This window comes from Pristiophorus japonicus, chromosome 15 (genome assembly GCF_044704955.1).
Source record: "Pristiophorus japonicus isolate sPriJap1 chromosome 15, sPriJap1.hap1, whole genome shotgun sequence".
Classification (NCBI taxonomy): Eukaryota; Metazoa; Chordata; class Chondrichthyes; family Pristiophoridae; genus Pristiophorus; species Pristiophorus japonicus.
The window spans coordinates 72147434-72165758 of NC_091991.1; positions in this window are offsets into that span (position 1 = coordinate 72147434).

An 18325-nucleotide genomic window follows, 5' to 3' on the forward strand; every position below is an offset into this window, starting at 1 on the left:
CTCCCAACAACTCTCTGCCCAGCCAGCAGGCATCAAATCAAAGAAACTCCACTCAGCAAGCACCCTGCTACCAAGACATCACTGTGTACTAATCCCCTGCTGCAGAACAAGTCCCTGAGTTAAGTTTCATGAAATACCATAAGGCAGTTCAGGATTTGTATCGCCCTCCTCTGAGTTTCTTGATACGACTTTAGGCCGAAACTGCAGAAGTAGCGCAGAAGAACTGTTTCTTCAGCTTTCGTGCAGGCCTATTCCAATCTCTCCCGCTTCCTTTACATCTAGAGCACAATACATGCACTACGATTCATGTCTCCATTTCACATGAGCAGGATGACTTCCCCGCAGTAGTGGCACATGGTGAGGTGGGCTGACTTTTACACTGCTATGGGCTGTGGGAAAGGCTTATAAGAAGGAAAGAACTTGCATTTATAGAGCACCTTTCATGATCTCAGTTTGTCCTAAAGTACCTCACAGCCTATGAAGCACTTGTGGAGTTTAGTCGCTGTCGTAATGCAGGAAACACAGCATTCAATTTCAACAAACAGCAATGAGATAAATGACCAATTGACCAGGACACCAGAAAAATTGCACTACGCATCTTCAGATAGTGTCATGGGATCCTTTACTACCTGAGAGCAGACAGGGCCTAGGTTTAACATTACATCCATAAGGCAAGACGTCCGACAGTGCAGCACTCCCTCAGCACTGTACTAAGTGTCAGCCTGGACCATGTGCTCAAGTGTGTGGAGAGGGGCTTAAAACGCACAACTTCTTGACTCAAAGATTAGAGTGTTGCCACTGAGCCAAGCTGGTACTTATCTCTTTTTATCTTCAGCACATTCTTTTTCCATTCTTTCTTACATTGCATATATATATTATATTTACATTTCAGGATATTTATCCCTCAAACCACACTACTAAAACAGTTTAATTTGTATCCTTTCAATTTTTATTGGACAGCCTTCCTCTCATTCAAAATATTTGTCCATTTTATTCCTCCCATTTTGACCAAATGTCACAATTAATTTTCTGACATGTCTACTGCTACGCTCCAATAGCTCTGCTGTGCTACAGTTGGTCACGCAGTACATTATGTAGGGCAGTAGCCTAGGGCCTACTGTGCTTCTGCATCGCACAGAGAAGTGTCGTGCAGTGAAGAGGCACTCGGGGGTTGAGAGTTTTGTGATGAGCAAGCCTTGTTAAGGCTCCAGGTTTCATACGAAAATGTTTAAGAGAGCAGATCTTGTTGGAATGTGGTATTTGTGGCGGTTTTGATTAGTTTTCTCTCTCAATGTCCATTTCGAATGGGAGCAAGTCAAGCTCTATGGGCACAGGACTTCTTCATGAGGCAAAAGCTTTGTTTCTTTCAAAATTTAGAGTATTTTTTTCAGTACGACATTGGTGTTATTATAGATTTTTCACATATTTTTGATAGATTGTGCATTCTAGATCATAACAACTCGCTGCGTCAGAACAATTCCCCTCAGCTCCCCCTGGTACTTTTGCCAATTATCTTAAATCTGTGTCCTCTGGTTACCAACCCTCCTGCCAGTGGAAACAGACTCGCCTTATCTACTCTATCAAAACCCTTCATAATTTTGACCACGACTATTAAATCTCCCCATAACCCTCTATGCTCTGAAGGTAGTGTCATCTTGTCAGGTTCCTTACTGCATATCACTTTGTCCTAAATCTATTCACGGTGGTGCACTGCTGCCTTGTAGTGAGGGTGCCCTGAGTCACCTCTTTACACTCACTTCCAGCAGTAGCCCACCCACTTGACAAGGCATCAAACAGAAGGCCATGGTCTACACAACTCCATCACTTGCCACAGACCGTATATTGTTCCTCAACATTGAATTGCTTTTGTCCTGCCACTTTTCACCACCCCCCGCACTGAGCCTTTGAAAAGGCTGACAAATATATTTTATAACATTTTCTCCACCTTTAACAGTCTTGGCTCAGTGGATAGTACACTTGCCTCTAAGTGAGAAGGCTGTGGGTTCAAGTCCCACTCCAGGAACTTGAACACATAAATCTAGGCAGACACTCCAGTGCAGTGCTGAGGGAGTGCTACACTGTCGGAGGTGCTGTCTTTTGGATGAGGCGTGGACATAAAAGTTCCCATGGCACTACTTCAAAGAAGATCAGGGGAATTATCCCTGGGGTCCTGGCCAATATTTATCCTTCAATCAACATAACAAAAAAAAGATTATCTGGTCATTGCTGTTTCTGGGAACTTGCTGTGCGCAAGTTGGCTGCTGTGTTTCCCACATTACAGGGGTGTTTACACTCCAAAGGTACTTCATTGGCTGTAAAGCGCTTTGAGACGTCCGGTGGTCGTGATAAGCCCTATATAAATGCAAGTCTTTCTTTCTTTCTTTCCCCCACAAAAATGGTTTCCCAGCATGCTGTGTGATGGGCATTGGGAGTGCAAAGAAATTATTAAAATAGTTAACCTCACATCATACCACAAGGTTAACTCTTTGCCTCACCAACCAGGCCAGTGCCCAACTACAGCAGTCCCAGCGTTAGTGCTTTGGTGCTTAGTGTATTCACGTCATTTTACTGTTTTTCTTAACCTGGCTTAACAAATAAAATCTAACAACCTGTCAATCGTCAGTGTTCAAGTGTTGTTCTGCCATCACATTTTCACCATCCCAGGCTCACTGTTAAACACTAGCTGAAGTCGAGCCTCTTTCGCAGTCCTGCATCCAGCAACTCACCTGCCAGTTTTGAAAGACCCTTACCCCATTCAATTGTAAATTAAAGTAATTAAAATCCTTCAGATTTATTAACCTCTCTCTCCCAGACACCCATCTCTTTGTTTGGATAATTAGGTCCCCTCGTCTTGGGTGGTCTTTGAGATCTCTCAATCATTCCACTCCCTTCTTGGCAATATATATTTCAACCCAAACTGACTTTGATCTCAAATTGTCCAAAGTTTAAAATCTATGCTTTAGTTTTCATTCGGACAACACTGGGCTCCAGTTTTCTGTATATTGTGAACATAGCTGCATGAGATTTACGCCCATCCTCCAACGTTAATTGGGTTTCTGTTCGGCCAGTCATATTCACTCTCTCCTCTACATGTAACCTTCAAACTGCAGTACCTTGTTTCATTAACTTTTCCTACTAGTGTAAAAGAAATGGATCACTTATAATGATAAAAATTTCTCAGTCAATTCCCGTGGTTTAAGCCACTGGAATTGATAGAGAAATATTTACACTTTGTTGTCTGATCTTTATTCCACATCTGGACAGCAGCCTCTTTCTCTCTTTCACAGCTTTCTTCTCTTTTTCTATTATAGTAATTGCATTCACATGCTGATGTCTCTCACTTTGAAAAGAAATGGTAGTGTGAGACGAGCGGAAAGTGAGACAACAGCCAAATCACAACTCTGACTGACTCCAACCCGACCAGCCTAGAATGCGAGGACATCTCGGGTATCTGCATGGACATCAGTCACTAAGAAAGAAGGATTTGCATTAAAATAGCGGCTTTCACACGTTCAGGACATCCCAAAGCACTTTACAGCCAATGAAGTACTTTTGAAATGTAGTCACTTTTGTAATATAGGAAACACAGCAGCCAATTTCTGCACGGCAAAACTCCCACACACAGCAATGTAATAACGATCAGATAATCTGTTTTTTTCATAGATTTTGATCAGGACACCTATCCCCAGCTCTTCTTTGAAATGATGGCCGTGGGATCTTTTATATCCACCTGAGAGGCCAGCCTGGGCCTTGGTTTAACATCTAATCCGAAAGACAGCGCAGAAGTCAGGGCACTTCAGTTAACCTGAGACAGCCTTTGTCCCTTTAACTCTGTCACCACTTCTTTAGCCCCGCTGCAGCCCGGCAGCATTTCATGCAGGACCGTTAACCTCGTTCTGCTGGGAGCTCGCCATGATACTTCCTCACCTCCTCCCCTCTCACCTCTCTCTTCCCCTCCTCCCCTCCTCCCCTCCTCCCCTCCTCCCCATCTCCCCTCCTCCCCTCCCCCCGCCCCCGTGGACAATGTCACAGGAGATCAACCAGTAATTTTGTCAAATTCAAGCTGAATGTTCACAGAGAATCCGAGGAATTGACCGTAAAAGAGCAGGATGGTTTACAAATCAAATGCCTTGGATGTTCTAAATAACAGCACAAGAATGATCAAGAAAGGTTATTATAAAAATGAGACAACAATAAACAATTGGATTTTTATCATGGTGGGCATTTTTATCATGGTTAGTTTCTACTGCAGAAATTTAATGGAAGGCAGATGAATAATGTTTCTTGAAGAAATATAATCTGAAATAATAGTGGGGCAGTATTCCATTCATAATAAATTGTATAACACAATACTATTTGAACTGATATCTCACAGAGGATGCTTCAAATGTGGCGTATATCATTTGCTGCATCAATCGATAACTGAAAAGCTCCAATGACTTGAAACTCTGTTCTTTTAATAAACTATGCCCTGGCCATTGCTTGTATTCCCCAGAAATAAAACAATACAAAACAGCGTTTGAACTGATATTGCTTCCGAAATCATCTTTCATCAATAAAGCACTTGAACTTCTCTGCACAGATGGTTCAGTGAGTCCATTTACACAAACAAGTATCCACAGGACTGCATTTGAATGACAGTTTAGGTAATATGCCTCTGCAAATCCTAAAGGACCATGGCTGGTTTCACTCCATATCAACTGATGAATGGGACTATATGTGACACGAGAATGGCCAGCACAAATTATACCATAAATAAGTTATAATTCAGGTTTTGGGTTTCTTCACTAAATTCATCTGTGCTGCAAGACCCAGCTGTTTAATTGGACTTGTTACTTCAGTTCTGTTTTTATGTTATAATGATACTATTTTAGCGCATAAATTGCAGTCAGAGGCTTCCCGCGGGCGGATGCCTCCGAGCACAAAAAAAATTATGAAAATACCTGGTGGTTCCAGAGGAACACTTGCGCTCTGAGGCCTAGATGCACAGCCCACACAGAGGCCTACGCATCCCAGTAACATGATCGCATGGGCCAGATTTGTTTTTGGGGATATTCCCATTCATAGTAATGGGAGTATTTGTATGGAGCTCCCATTACTATGAATGGGAATATCCCAAAAAACAAAGAAAACACAATATATAAATTTAAAAAACACCTCACTTATTTAAAATGAATAGAAAAAGAATGTTTTAGAAAAAAATATATTTTTGAATTTTTTTTATATATGTTTTAATAGTGTTAAATATTAACTTACCCTAATGGACAGGGTTTTTAATATAAAAATTAGTCATAAAATGTATTTTTTCTATCTTTTCAAACTCTTACGTTGGTAAAAGAAGGTATTACGGCTTTTACCAGGCATAAGAGTTTTAAGGACATTTGCTGGGCAGGAGTTGGACAAAAAGAAATTTTGACAGATCGCAAGTGCCGGGTTTAGGTGCATGTGCAGTGCACGCCTAAACCCAGAACTTGCGGGGCCTCTTCGGGCATGTGCGCACATCATACGCACCCAGAGAGGCTGCAATTTACAGCCCGTTGTGTTTTAACCTTGTGAGAAGTTGGAACTGTATTATGAGACTATGAGGCCACAACTAAGAGCAGTCTATCACAAAGCTCAGATTTCCCCAGCGATATACAGTGTAGGGACTCTTGGATGGTGCAAAAGAAAGAGGAATTATGGACTGAGTGACTTACGCAGTTAATTATGCCACTCCATATTTTTCTGGTACTTTTACGCTGTTCTGCCAAAAACAGCTAGAAGATAACAAAGAAAACACAATATATAAATTAAAAAAACATCTCACTTATTTAAAATGAATAGAAAAAGAATGTTTTAGAAAAAAAATATATTTTTGAAGTTTTTTTATATATGTTTTAATAGTGTTAAATATTAACTTACCCTAATGGACAGGGTTTTTAATATAAAAATTAGTCATAAAATGTATTTTTTCTATCTTTTCAAACTCTTACGTTGGTAAAACACCGCCTCCATTAAAATCAATGACAATCACAATCTTCCTGCATTGGAGCCAGTTTTCACCCCACTGCCACTTAGAATTAAAAAATAATGACACTGTCAGCAGCGTGATTAATTGACTTTGAATGCATTTAAATGCTAATCAGGACATTGCTGTGTTTGCTGATCAACATGTGACGTGCAAAAATGGCCCAGAATTTACTAACAAAATAAGTTAACATGAGTTTAATGGCACTCACCATTATTAATGCGTAAATTATCCAGCAACTTGCGGCGGAGTGGAGTGGTGAATTAAAGCGACAGGCGACCGGAAGCTCAGGGTCACACTTACGGACTGAACGGAGGTGTTCAGCAAAGCGGTCACCCAATCTACGCTTGGTCTCCCCAATGTAGAGGAGACCACATCGTGAGCAGTGAACACAGTATACTAAATTGAAAGAAGTACAAGTAAATCGCTGATTCACCTGGAAGGAGTATCTGGGGCCCCGGATAGTGGGAATGGAGGCGGTAAAAGGGCAGGTGTTGCATCTCCTGCGCTTGCACATGAAGGTGCTGTGGGAAGGGGAGGGAGTGCTGGGGGTGACTGCGGAATGGACCAGGGTGTCGCGGAGGGAGCGGTCCCTTCAGAACGCTGAGAGGGGAGGGGAGGGGAAGATGTGATTGGTGGTGGGATCACGCTGGAGGTGGCGGATCCGTTGAACGTGGAGGCTGGTGGGGTGAACGGTGAGGACAAGGCGAACCCTGTCGTGGTTCTGAGAGGGAGGGGAAAGGGTGAGAGCTGAGGTGCGGGAAATAGAACTGACACGGTCGAGGGCCATGTTAACCACGGCTGAGGGGAATCCTCGGTTGAGGAAAAAGGAAGACATGTCAGAGGCACTTGTGTGAAAGGTGGCGTCGTCAGAGCAGATACGACGGAGACAGAGAAACTGGGAGAATGGAATGGAGTCCTTACAGGATGCGGGATGGGAGGAAGTGTAGTCCAGGTAGTTGTGGGAGTCAGTGGGCTTATAGTGGATACTGGTCGAAAGGCTATCCCCAGAGATGGAGACAGAGAAGTCGAGGAAGGGAAGGGAAGATTTGGAGATGGATCATGTAAAGGTGAGGGAAGAGTGGAAATTGGATGCAAAGTGAACGAAATTTTCAAGTTCAGGGCGAGAGCAGGAGACGGCAGAAAATTAGGGCTTGTACTTAAAAGCATAAGTACCCTTTTAATGATGTGTACATGGCCAATCTCACCATTGCAGGGCAATCTGGGCCAGAATCTCTAAGCATTGACCAACACTGTGAAAAAGCAAACGATGTCAGTTAGGATTATTATAAACCAATTATTCCTTGCCCACTTCCTGAGACTTCCCTGATGTTTATTATTTTTTCCATCCTGAATAATGGTATTACGTACTCCTCCCCTTTCCCTGGGTACCAAATTTGGAAGCATTTGGATATGTGTTGCGCCACTAAGAAACAGTTGTGGTTTTTTTCAAGCACAGAGATTTCAAACTTGGTTAAATATGCCACTCATATACTTTGAGGAAACAGGGAAACACTGGGATCTGAGTATTCTTTTTTCTCCTGCTCCCCCTCATCAGGACGCTGAGACTTATGCTGGAGTAGATTACAATACCTCATCCAAATGGGTCAAACAGCAAGCATCTACAGGCTCTTCAGGAGGAATGGGCAGCAACACAGCTGAGCTTCAATTGTCCTCACCCAGATTTCAAAGGTTCTCATTACCCAACAGAGGGTCACAGGAAAAGGTTCAATAGCGGAACCACTGGCTGATTTTTATTTAGGCTAGGGTCGTTGAAACTACTTGTAAATGTCCCACCGCCCCCTGGTGTTTCTTGCCGTTATACATCGTATAAGGTTTTATGCCTCATAAGGTATTCAACCACGTGTAATACTTTAATTGGAAAGTGCTGTCTGCACTCCCAACTATAGCAGATTTCAATTCAGGATCTACAATGTAGGGGTGTCACAGAAAGGCCGACCTGTGCAAACAAGGTTCTCAGTGGCCTTAATTCTCTAAGCCTTCATTCTGCAATAGCTAAAAATGACAGCATGTCACAGACATAGTCATTGAATAGAACCAGCAGGTTGGTACTGATAAACCGGTCTGATCAAATGTTGATGGAATAGGTCGAAATTAAGCAAGGCCTGCAAGGATTTCAATAGATTATGTGGTACTAAAATTAAAATTCTGTGGTTTTACCGGAGGCCATAATCATAACTAGTTGTATGTCTGTGATATCTCAGCTTTCAAAAGAAATCCAAGACAAGTCTTCCTTGCATCTCTTTTAATCTGCATGGAGAGTTCTTCTGTAAATTAAACATTGTAGGTTTGCATTAATAATGGTCTACAATTTGTATTATGCAATATGCTAGAGATGAAAAGAATTGTGGTTATTTGTAGTTTCCATACTCACTAATGAAGAGCAAGTAAAATCTTATTAACAATTTATTTCTGCTTCACACTGATGCAAACATTGCAGTATAACTGCAGGGTTGGGGCCTGACATGATGAACCCCCAGGGAAGGGAGTATGACACTTCACACAGCATAATGCTAAACCGGGTTTAGAGAGTCCGAGCGAACATTACACCTCCTGCACACTTTATAAGTTTACCCAGAACATATCTTAATGTGCCAGCTGATTTCCCCTGGTACTGATCATGATGAGTCAGAATATAGAAGGTGATTGGGGCAAGGGAGATGCACATCTCCTCTGAAAGAATTTGGAAATCAGTGCTGGGGTGTGGAAGTGCTTGAGGGCTGCAAGTCTCTAGAATTGTCGAAGGAGTAGGTACAAAAGCATTCTGGGAAATGTCGCCTACCTTGTTGAGCGTCTCCAATTGATAGCCCTGAAGACAGAAAAGCACTGGAGTGCGAGAAAGAACATTATTAATATTGTTTTACATTGAAATTGTAAGTTTAATTATTTTTTAATACATTTCGTATTTTTACATCCTTCTTATTTTATTTTATTTCTAGTATTAAGACATCAGCTTAGTACATAAAGCGAGAGGACAGTTGAACATAGTTATAGAAAGTATTTGTTGTGATTTCTTTGGATCACCCTCCGCTGTTTGAAATTACTTAAAATCATCCAACACCAAAGGAGGACATTCAGCCCATTGTGCCTGTGCCGGCTCTTTGAAAGAGCTATCCAATTAGTCCCACTGCCCTTCCCCTTTCCCCATAGCCCAGTATTTTCTTCCCTTTCAAGTATATATCCAATTCACCTTTGAAAGTTAATATTGAATCTACTTCCACAATCCTTTCAGGCAGTACATTCAACTCACTTGTGTAAAAATTGTTTTACATAGAAACATAGAAACATAGAAAATAGGTGCAGGAGTAGGCCATTCGGCCCTTCGAGCCTGCACCACCATTCAATAAGATCATGTCTGATCATTCACCCCCTTTCCTGCTTTCTCTCCATACCCCTTGATCCCTTTAACCATAAGGGCCATATCTATCTCCCTCTTGAATATATCCAATGAACTGGCATCAACAACTCTCTGCGGTAGGGAATTCCACAGGTGAACAACTCTCTGAGTGAAGGAGTTTCTCCTCATCTCAGTCCTAAGTGGCTTACCCCTTATTCTTAAACTATGTCCCCTGGTTCTGGACTTCCCCAACATTAGGAACACTCTTCCTGCATCTAACCTGTCCAGTCCCGTCAGAATTTTATATGTTTCTATGAGATCCATTCTCATCCTTCTAAACTCCAGTGAATACAGGCCCAGTCGATCCAGTCTCTCCTGATATATCAGTGCTGCCATCCCGGGAATCAGTCTGGTGAACCTTCGCTGCACTCCCTCAATAGCAAGAATGTCCTTCCTCAGATTAGGAGACCAAAACTGAACACAATATTCCAGGTGAGGCCTCACTAAGGCCCTGTACAGTAAGACCTCCCTGCTCCTATACTCAAATCCCCTAACTATGAAGGCCAACATGCCATTTGCCTTCTTCACCGCCTGCTGTACCTGTATGCCAACTTTCAATGACTGATGTACCATGACACCCAGGTCTCGTTGCACCTCCCCTTTTCCTAATCAGCTGCCATTCAGATAATATTCTGCCTTCGTGTTTTTGCCACCAAAGTGGATAACCTCACATTTATCCACATTATACTGCATCTGCCATGCGTTTGCCCACTCACCTAACCTGTCCAAGTCTCCCTGCAGCCTCTTAGTGTCCTCCTCACAGCTCACACTGCCACGCAGCTTAGTGTCATCTGCAAACTTGGAGATATTACACTCAATTCCTTCATCTAAATCATTAATGTATATTGTAAATAGCTGGGGTCCCAGTACTGAGCCCTGCGGCACCCCACTAGTCACTGCCTGCCATTCCGAAAAGGACCCGTTTATCCCAAATCTCTGCTTCCTGTCTGCCAACTAGTTCTCTATCCACATCAGTACATTACCCCCAATACCATGTGCTTTAATTTTGCACACCAATCTCTTGTGTGGGACCTTGTCAAAAGTCTTTTGAAAATCCAAATACACCACATCCACTGGTTCTCCCTTGTCCACTCTACCAGTTACATCCTCAAAAAATTCTAGAAGTTTTGTCAAGCATGATTTCCATTTCATAAATCCATGCTGACTTGGACCGATCCTGTCACTGCTTTCCAAATGCGCTGCTATTTCATCTTTAATAATTGATTCCAACATTTTCCCCACTACTGATATCAAGCTAACTGTTTTCTCTCTCCCTCCTTTCTTAAAAAGTGGTGTTACATTAGTTACCCTCCAGTTCATAGGAACTGATCCAGAGTCGATAGACTGTTGGAAAATGATCACCAATGCATTCATTATTTCTCGGGCTACTTCCTTAAGTACTCTGGGATGCAGACTATCAGGCCCTGGGGATTTATCGGCCTTCAATTCCATCAATTTCCCGAACACAATTTCCCGCCTAATAAGGATTTCCTTCAGTTCTTCCTTCTCACTAGACCCTCGGTCCCCTAGTATTTCCGGAAGGTTATTTGTGTCTTCTTTCGTGAAGACAGAACCAAAGTATTTGTTTAACTGGTCCGCCATTTCTTTGTTCCCCATTAAAAATTCACCTGAATCTGATTGCAAGGGACCTACGTTTGTCTTCACTAATCTTTTTCTCTTCACATAGCTATAGAAGCTTTATTTTCCCCCTGGATTTTTTGCCAATTATATTATTGATGGTTTTCTTCTCAGTTTTCTATTTATTGGATGGCATTTTCTATACCTGCTTTGATTTGTTGTTGCTTTTATGAATATAAACTTTCAACCAATCAAGTAGAAGTGTGACTCAAAAATTTGCATGAATGGTACTTAGTAGCTGGTGCTCCCAAAGAACAACATTATTTTTTTTAGGCAAAGTTTTTACTATCCGTGCTTGCACAATGCCAGTCGCACTACTTCAGGAGATCAATTCACATATTTCACCAGCAAATAACTTAATTAAGATTCACATCTTTACCCAGAGAGTGGGTAGAATGTGGAAGTCGCTACCACAAGGAACAGTTGAGGCGAATAGCATAGATGTATTTAAAGGGAAGCTAAATACATGAGGGAGAAAGGAATAGATAGGTATGCTGATAGGGTTAGGTTAAGAGGGGTGGAAAGGGGCTTGGGTGGAGCATAAACACCGGCATGGACCAGTTGGGCCGAAGGGCCTTTTCTTTTATTTGTTGCAGGATGTGGGCATCACTGGCAAGGCCAGCATTTGTTGGCCTTCCCCAATTTCCCTTGAGAAGGTGGTGGTGAGCTGCCTTCTTGAACCACTGCAGTCCTTTCCCCACTGTGTTGTTAGGGAGGGAGTTCCAGGATTTTGAACCAGCGACGATGAAGGAACAGCGATATATTTTCAAGTCAGGATGATGTGTAACTTGGAGGGGAATTTGCAGGTGATGGTCCTCCCACGCATCTGCTGCCCTTGTCCTTCTAGGTGGTAGAGGTCTGTTTCTGTGCTATACATTCTATGTATTTCGATGTAAATCTGAACTCGGCTGATGTCTTTAAAAGCAGGTACCGGCACAAGTTACTGATTTCAGGGAGAAAGGCAGCTAGAATAAGGCATTCATATCGGGTGATGCTGGAAAATTTTAGCAAGTCTCTGCTACACCATTCCAAAATCTGAAGAAATATGTTCAGCCAAAGGACATCATTGTCCAAAGATATGGAGAAAAATAACTGTTGTGCAGTTAAACACTGAAATGGAACTTGGTGTTTGAGAATCTTATTGGGAGATAGAGACGTATCCTTGCATCAAGGTGTTCCACAATAATGTCATAAGGCAGTACAATATTATAGTCATTACTGAGACATGGCTGAAAGAAGGACAGGTATGGCTGCTCAACATTCGTGGTTACAGGGTTTTCAGACAGGATAGCGAGTGGGGTAAACAAGGAGGGGGGGGGAGTGGAAGTATTAATTAAAGAAACAATTACAGCTGTGAGAAGGGATGATATGTTAGAGGGGTCATCAAACAAGGCCATATGGGTTGAATTGAAGAACAAAATGGGGCGATCACACTATTGAGATTGTACCATAGACCCCCAAGTCAGAGAGAGATAGAAGAACAAATATGTGGGCAAATTGCTGCAAAGTGCAAAAACTATAGAGCTGTAATTGTGGGGGATTTCAACTACCCTAATATTAACTGGGAAAAAAGCAATGTAAATGGTACAGAGGGTGCGGAATTCCTAAAATGCATTCAGGAGAGCTTGTTTAGCGAGTATGTAACAAGCACAACAAGGGAGGGGGTATTTCGGGACTTGGTTTTGGGGAATGAAGAGGGGCAGGTGGAAGGGGTATCAGTGGGAGAGCATTTAGGTGCTTGTGGTCATAATTCAGTAAGATTTAGGGTAGTTATGGAAAAGGACAAAGGTGGACCAGGAATAAAAATCTCAATTGGGGTAAAGCCAATTTTGCTGAGCTGAGATGGGATTTGGCCAAAGTGGACTGGAAACGGTTACTTGATGGTAAATCAATGTTAGAGCAGTGGGAAGCATTCAAAGAGGAGCCCCTGAGGGTACAGAGCAAGTATGTTCCCTTAAAAATAAGCGTGGGGCTAGCAAATCTAGAGCCCCCTGGATGTCAAAGGACATACAGGATAAGATAAAGAAAAAAAGGGAAGCTCACGACGGATACCGAGAATTCAATACTGCAGAAACTCTAGGAGTATAAGAAGTGAAGGGGTGCAATTAAAAAAGATATCAGGAAAGCAAAGAGAGAGCATGAAAGAATGTTGGCAAGTAAAATCAGGGAAAATCCAAAGATGTTTCATAAATACATTAAGAGCAAGAGGATAACTAGAGAAAGATTGGGGCCTATTAGAGACCACAAAGGAAATTTGTGCGTGGAGGCAGAAGACGTGGGTTTGTTTCTGAATGAATAGTTTGCATCTGTTTTCACAAAAGAGAGGGGTGATGCAGACTTTGCAATGAGGGAGGAGGAGTGTGAAATATTAGATGAGATAAGCATAGTGAGAGAGTAAGTATTAAGGGGCTTAGCAGCTTCGAAAGTGGATAAATCCCTAGGCCCAGAAGAAATGTATCCCAGGCTGTTAAAAGAAGCAAAAGAGAAAATAGCAGAGGGTCTGACCACCATTTTCCAGTCCTTCCTGATTACAGGTGTGGTGCCAGAGAACTGGAGAACTGCTAATGTTGTACCTTTGTTTAAAAAGGGAGAAAGGGATAGACCAAGTAATTATAGACCAGTCAGCCAAACCTCAGTGCTGGAAAAAGTATTGGAAAAATTCCTGAGGGACAGGATAAATCTTCATTTGGAAAGACACAGATTAATCAAAGACAGTCAACGCAAATTTGTTCAGGGAAGATTGTGTCTGACTAACTTGATTGAATTTTTCGAGGAGGTAACCAGGAGGGGTCGATGAGGGTAGTGTGTATGATGTAGTGCATATGGATTTTAGCAAGGCATTTGATAAGGTCCCACATGGCAGACTGGTCACGAAAGTAAAATTCCATGGGATCCAGGGCAAAGTGGCAAGTTGGATCCAAAATTCGCTCAGAGGCAGGAAGCAAAGGGTTGATGGCTATTTTTGTGACTAAAAGGCTATATCTAGTGGGGTTCTGCAGGGCTCAGTGCTGGGTCCCTTGCTTTTTGTGGTATATATCAATGACTTGGACTTGAATGTTGGATATATAATTAAGAAGTTTGCAGATGACACTAAAATAAGCTGTGTAGTTGATAATGAAGAAAAAAGCTGTGGCTTGCAGGAAGATATCAATGAACTGGTCAGGTGGGTGGAACAGTGGCAAATGGCATTCAATCCAACTAAGTGGGAGGTAATGCATTTGGGGAGATCTAACAAGGCAAGGGAATACACATTAAATGGTACGACGTAACGGGACCTTGGAGTGCAGGTCCACAGATCCCTGAAGGTAGCAGGCCAGGTAGATAAGGTGGTTAGGAAGACACATGGAATATTTGCCTCTATTAGTCGAGGCATGGAATACAAGAGCACGGAAGTTATGCTTGAACTGTATAAAACACTGATAAGGCCGCAGCTAGAGTACTGTGTGCAGTTCTGGTCATCACATTACAGGAAAGATGTGATTGCACTGCAAAGGATGCAGAGAAGATTTACAAGAATATTGCCTAGACTGGAGAATTTTGGCTATGAGGGAAGATTGGAGATGCTGGGTCTGTTTTCTTTGGAACAGAGGAGGCTGAGGGGACACCTGGTTGAGGTGTATAAAATTATGAGGGCCCTGGATAGAGTGAATAGAAAGGACCTGTTTCCCTTGGCAGAGGGGTCAACAACCAGAGGACATAGATTTAAAGAAATTGGGTGGAGGTTTAGAGGAGATATGAGGGGAAATTTCTTTACCCAGAGGGTGGTGGGGGTCTGGAACTCACTGCCTGAAAGGGTGATAGAGGCAGAAACCCTCACCACATTTTAAATACTTGAACGTGCACTTAAAGTGCCATATCCTACAGGGCTACAGACCAAGAGTTGGAAAGTGGGATTAGGCTGGATAGCTGTTGGTCAGACGGCGCGGACACGATGGGCCGAATTGGCCTCCTTCCGTGCTGTAAATTGCTATGATTCTATGACACCAACGAGCAGGTCCTGACAAAGGCAGCACAACGAGAGACAAAACCAGTGAATATAAATACACACAGAATTTAATGAAATTCTAACCTCTTCAGTGACTCGCTGAGTAAGATTTAACTTCTGTGTTTATTTTTGACAGTTAGTTTTTGACCTTGTGCACGCCAGAGAGACAGTCTCAGCAAACAGCAAGTCCGATCATTAGCAGCTGGCAGGATCTCCAGTCTCATGATCACGATTCACATTGAAATGGATGGAAGATAAGCTATGGCACAGAAGCTGTGATCAAGGGCAGGGGCACAGCATGGCTACCTTTGTAGAAGGACATCACGGGCAATAAAAGTCTCTGTCAGCAGATTTCAGAACATGTTCAACAATGGTCTTCAAACTCTTGTGTGTGGGGACCCCCTGCACATATTAATTCACTCCTAGGGACCCCTGTAATTCCTGTGATGCTCCCATGTGACTCTTGTAAATAGTTTAGACATCTCGGGAGCCCCCTGCCGAGGCTGGCATACTGTCAGCAACAACCTATCCTGCCATCTGAAGGACAGTGTCCGCTCCCTAAAGGAACACAGTGCAGAAAATGTTTTTAACCTGTACATACACAGCAACAGAAACAATGGGCTTCATTGCAACACCCTCCTCCCCCCACCACCGCCCAACCCCCAATGGCAGGAGAGGATCAGTGGGCTGAAAATATCGGAATCGAGGCATTAGACACCAACTCGACCCCATTCCCGGCCTTTTAAATGTTAACAAACAGAAATCAGGCTATCGACAAGGCTCCTGCAAAAGGCAGGTGAAGGCCTAATTAACATTCCAAAGTCATGGCCTGATGACATCATTGGCACTGCGACTTAAATGTAACGATGAGTGAAGGGGAGGCCCGAGCTGTCGGCTGCCCAGTAGCAGATCTGAGGCAGGAGGAGCCGACTGGCCAAGGCGATTGCAAAAGGTCAGCTCCTTTTAGCACTCCTTGTGGGCCAGGAGAAGCTGTAGGGCTCCCACCAGGCCTCAGGCCTTCTCCAGTCCCAATCACGGCCCAGGGACTTCTGCTCCCCCCCCCCACCCCAGGCCCCGATCACTGACCACCACCCTCCCCACTCCCGATGGCGGCCCGGAGCTGCTGGTATCTTCTGACTGCTGGGAACCATTCCCTTAGATCCCTGGCTGAGGCCTCCTGCTGCTTGTTTGTGCTCCCGCCCACTGGCCAGACTGTCAAATTGTCCGGCTGTCAGGGGTCTGCAGCAGATTATTTAAATGAGGCCCTGCCGTTAAGTTAAGCAGGGCCTCCATGTACCTGGCTTTTCCCGAGTTTTCCACATACTTCCGTGCTCCACCACACCCTCCCCGCTAATATCAGGCCAAAATGGTATTGTCTGTGTTTGTTGACTTAACATACGTCATAGAATCATACAGCACAGGAAGCCATTTGGCCCATCATGCCTCTGCCAGCTCTTTGAGTTATCCAAATTAGTCCCACTCCCCTGCTCTTTCCCCCATAGCCCTGCAGTTTTTTTTCCTTTTCAAATATACATCCAATTCCCTTTTGAAAGTTACTATTGAAACTGCTTCCACCACCCGCTCAGACAGTAATTCCAAATCATCTTAACTCGCGTGTAAAAAAAAATTCTCCTCGTCTCTCCCTTGGCTTTTTTGACAATGATCTTAAATCTGTGTCCTCTGGTTATCGACCCTCCTGCATAGTGGAAATAGTTTCTCTCTACCAACTCTATCAAAGCTCCTCATAATTTTGAACACCTATTAAATCTCCCCTTAAAGTGCTTAATACAGAATTTTTGAGACACTCTGCTCTCTGTACATGGTCATCATCATAGGCAGTCCCTCAAAATCGAGGAAGACTTGCTTCCACTCTAAAAGTGAGTTCTCAGGTGACTGTACAGTCCAATATGGGAATTACAGTCTCTGTCACAGGTGGGACAGACAGTCATTGAAGGAAAGGGAGGGTGGGACTGGTTTGCCGCACGCTCCTTCCGCTGCCTGCGCTTGTTTTCTGCATGTTCTCGGCACTCAAGGTGCTCAGTGCCCTCCTGGATGATCTTCCTCCACTTAGGGCAGTCTTTGGCCAGGGACTCCCAGGTGTTGGTGGAGAAGTTGCACTTTATCAAGGAGGCTTTGAGGGTGTCCTTGAAACATTTCCTCTGCCCACCTGGGGCTCGCTTGCCCTGTAGGAGTTCCAAGTAGAGCGCTTGCTTTGGGAGTCTGACAATGTGGCCCACCCAATGGAGCTGGTCGAGTGTGGTCAGTGCTTCGATGCTGGGGATGTTGGCCTGATCGAGAACACTGATGTTGGTGCGTCTGTCCTCCCAGGAGATTTGCAGGATCTTGTGGCATTTCTCCTGCGATTTGAGGTGTCTACTGTATATGGTCCATGTCTCTGAGCCATACAGGAGGACAGGTATCACTACAGCCCTGAAGACCATAAGCTTGATGCCAGGTTTGAAGGACTGATCTTTGAACACTCTCTTCCTCAGGCGACCGAAGGCTGCGCTGGCGCACTGGAGGCAGTGTTGAACCTCGTCGTCGATGTCAGCCCTTGCTGATAATAGGCTCCCTTGATCTGTCCGTGATGACCACCTAGGGTTCATAGACCACCTATGAAAACCTATGCAGTAGCCAGCCAACTGAAACACTGGTAATGCACAGTGATGAGAACTGGGCTTACTGAATGAATGACTTGTTTTGTTTAACTTATGATTTTATTTGCAGGGAATTAAGTGTTTTTTAAAACACAATTTCCAAATGGTTATGGAGGCCATAACGAAGAAAATTTTAAAAAGTGACATTTGTGATTTACAACTTACCTCTCTGCATTATTACAAAACCAACAACACAAAATGAGAACAGTGTATTGTCAACATCAGGACAATCAGCACTTGTACTGCTCGTGTACACAGCTTCCAACAACAGATCTTACAAACTTCTGATATTCAATGTATAACAGCTAGCTGCAATTAATATACAGCAAAATACAGTACGTTAGCTAGTCCTTACTATTTCCTATGCACGGCACATGTCACAGACTCCATTTTTAAGCTTTCTTCAAACCCATGAATTGGGGACCGCACGTTCCGGCGCAATTTGATTTATACATTGTATGCGTAAAGGGACAACACTGCTTTTACTAACTCACGCCGAATGGATGAAAACCATCCCAAATTATATTTCTGTCACAGATTTCGCCTCGTCTACAACGATGTTTCACAGTTTTGATGGTTGCCTCGCAACTCTGGCAACCAACAGTCAGTCCAACCTTCTC